Below are 2,957 nucleotides of genomic sequence, written 5' to 3'. Positions count from 1 at the left end.
AATACTCAGATCAATGGACACACAGTGAGACTGTATTCAGGACAGGATGTCGAAGATCTGTGGGTCAACAATCTATGTCTGTATCGGAAATCTATGTGACACTAAATTACATTTGAAAATCAATCAATTAACCAAACAATCAATCCACTGCTCGTAAGTGAAATTGAAAAAGACGTCAGCATCAGTTTTCTGTTTCGTCCTCCTCTCGCACCGTCTCAGTGATCAGAAACACATGTGGAAACACACACACACACACACACACCTACACACACACACACAGGAATGTGGAGGAGTGCAGGTCATCTGGAGCTGAACCAGAATCATCTGCAGGGAAACAAACTGTGTTTTCTGTCGAGGTCGCAGAGTTCAGACTGAAACACAAACTCTTTAAACTCTTCATCATCTTTGTCTTCGGCCTGGTCGGAGGACGTGTGGATATGATATTACGGGCTGTTTGTGGTTAAAACTAAAGGTCTATCTCTGGTTAGGGATCCTTATCCATATGCTGTCAGACCACTGACATAACAACCTGAGTCTGGGGTCAGTGGCAGGAAACTTACTACTGTTAGTGGACAGAGCTCGACGACGCATTTGTCAGTTTAACGTTAGCTTACAGTGCAGCTCTTTTAATTAACATTTTCACATTTAACTGTTTATTTATGGATTTATTTCCACCAAACCAGAGTTGCTGATTGTTTCTGTCCAAATTGAGCTGAAGGTAAAATTAGTGTTTTTGTGAATGGAGTCTGGGTGGGCAATCCTTCATCCGGCTTTTCAAACTCTAGCAGCTTTAAAAAGCCACCAAGATCTAAACAGTGGATGGTAAATAATTGGGTTTCAACTGATCTATAAACTATATGTAATGAGCAGTTCTTGGCAGAAACACACGCTGACGGCAGGCACCAAACGGGATATGGCCATCAACAGGCGGACCAGTGCAGCGTTACCTGAATAAAATTACAGATTTTAAGTTTAAAATATTTGCTGTCATCATTTAAATGGTTGTAACATTTGTTTTGAGTTGGATTGTAGATGAGAGAAAGTCCTTGAACGCACCGCTGTCCTTCATGTGGCCTATTGTTCGGATGTGAGCGAGGACACCGTTACCTGTATCTGTTGTTATAAAAGTTACTATATCAGTATTTAAAAAGTACAGATATTAACACGTTTTATCTCCTCGTTATTGTCTGGATACCGGTTCCAGCTCAACCCGAGTGTAACTTCATGTGTGTATGGATGTGTTCAATGTACAAATGTGTGTTTTCATTGTTTGGGTCCAACCTGCGTCATTAATCAGGAATGTGAGAGCGTGAGGCTCCTCAGAGTGAATCCAACTCCTTTTCTGACCAAAAGAGCTCAAACACATCACAGCTCCACGACCTCGTTACGTCGATTAACATCACAGAACAACTTCAGACGATCATTCACAAGACAACTGGTTTACAGTCAATAAACAGTTTGGATCGAAGAATAATGATCGATTCGATATTATGAATTAACAGTAACTGTTAAAAATTATTTATATGGCTTCTATCCTGCTCTTTATTTTCTCTTATTATATTAGATCAATGTTTATATGATAAATGTATTTACTCAAAGTGCAGACTTTTATTTTGAAGGAATATGAGATTATTTCGTTCCACCATCAGAACGTTAGATCAGCTGAATTAGTGACAAACAGGAAGAGATTTTACCTGCAGAGAGTCTCCGGCTGCGTTCAGACCTGCAGACAAACAGAACCATAAAGAGTCAGTTCTGAGTCAGACAGACAGACAGACAGACAGACAGACAGTGTTTGCCTGTCTGTGCATTTGTTTTAGAATTAAATAAATTGAGTATTTTGTGTGTTTGCGACGTTGTCACTCGTTTGTGTTTTATTGAAACACAGATTGATGTTCACAGAGCGCTGATATACGCCCCCTGTGGTCAGTCGCAATACTGCATCTAAGAAAATCCCTCGCAGCCCAAAAAACCCCGTAGACCTCCAACATAAAAGAGACAACAAACCTCCAAACTGACGTCTTTGACTGTTAACCATCACCCGGTTTTCACAATAAACCATTAAACTAAATGTCTTAATAAAAGAAGTAAGCTAACTTAAAATAATTCAAATAAACTCTGAATATCTCATAAATATATCTGACAGCCCGACTCATACTTTCTATTAGAGATCCTCCAACTTACTGTCACATTATATTTACAGTGTGTCGTCTGTTATCTACGGTTCGTCCTATTTACTGGAGCAGTGACCAACGTTTCCATTGCATTAGAACATTATGGGATGGTAATGATTCTACCAAGGGCCTCAAGTGTTACCATGGAAACAGAGTCATGGCTTGTACAAAAACTTTAGATTTCGATAAAAAAACACGTGACAATATAAAATAAAGATCTTAGTGGCCGCATTATAACCGGGATAACGAGGACAACGCGGAGGCAGGAGCTGTTTTCTTCCACTAAAGCAAACAAACAGCGAACAGAACTGCATCATCTTCGTCCTAAATTTGATTCCATCCACGACCTCCAGCGATGAAGGTGAGGGAGAGAAACTGTGAATAATAATAATAATGAAAGAACAACAGAGCGACGACCTCCGTGAGCTCCGAATGGAAACAGAAATACAGTACGGAGCACACACTGCCTGGTCAGTGATTCCTCTCACGTCCACCTCAAATCCCTCGAGTGAGAATGAGCGAGGAGACGACGAAGAGGAGGAGGAGGAGGAGGAGGAGGAGGAGGAGGAGGTGACTGAGGCCCATTTACCATCTGTAATCAAAAGAACTCCATGTTGGACTGTCGCCTCCCTCCTCCTCCTCTCTTTCTCTCTCTCTCTCTTCAATTTCCTTCCCTCTGTTGTAAAAAGCATGACCGGCATACTGATGGTGGGATTACACACACACAGTAACACACACACACACACACAGTAACACACAGTAACACACACACACACAGAAACA

The 2,957-nt window shown here is 41.1% G+C and overlaps 1 protein-coding gene across 1 annotated transcript in view; it reads right to left on the bottom strand.

Annotated features, from left to right (window-relative positions):
- Positions 1 to 2,957, bottom strand: part of LOC118324942 (extracellular sulfatase Sulf-2-like) — a gene marked incomplete at its 3' end in the record, with an annotated part of 45,401 nt that overhangs the window by 29,745 nt on the left and 12,699 nt on the right. Inside the window, 1 exon segment of the mRNA XM_035657462.1 lies at positions 1,695 to 1,723.

This window comes from Morone saxatilis, unplaced genomic scaffold (genome assembly GCF_004916995.1).
Source record: "Morone saxatilis isolate NCDOM2014 unplaced genomic scaffold, NCSU_SB_2.0 Contig15, whole genome shotgun sequence".
Classification (NCBI taxonomy): Eukaryota; Metazoa; Chordata; class Actinopteri; family Moronidae; genus Morone; species Morone saxatilis.
Note: the sequence above shows the minus strand (reverse complement) of the source record. Positions and strands in the feature narration are given on the sequence as shown.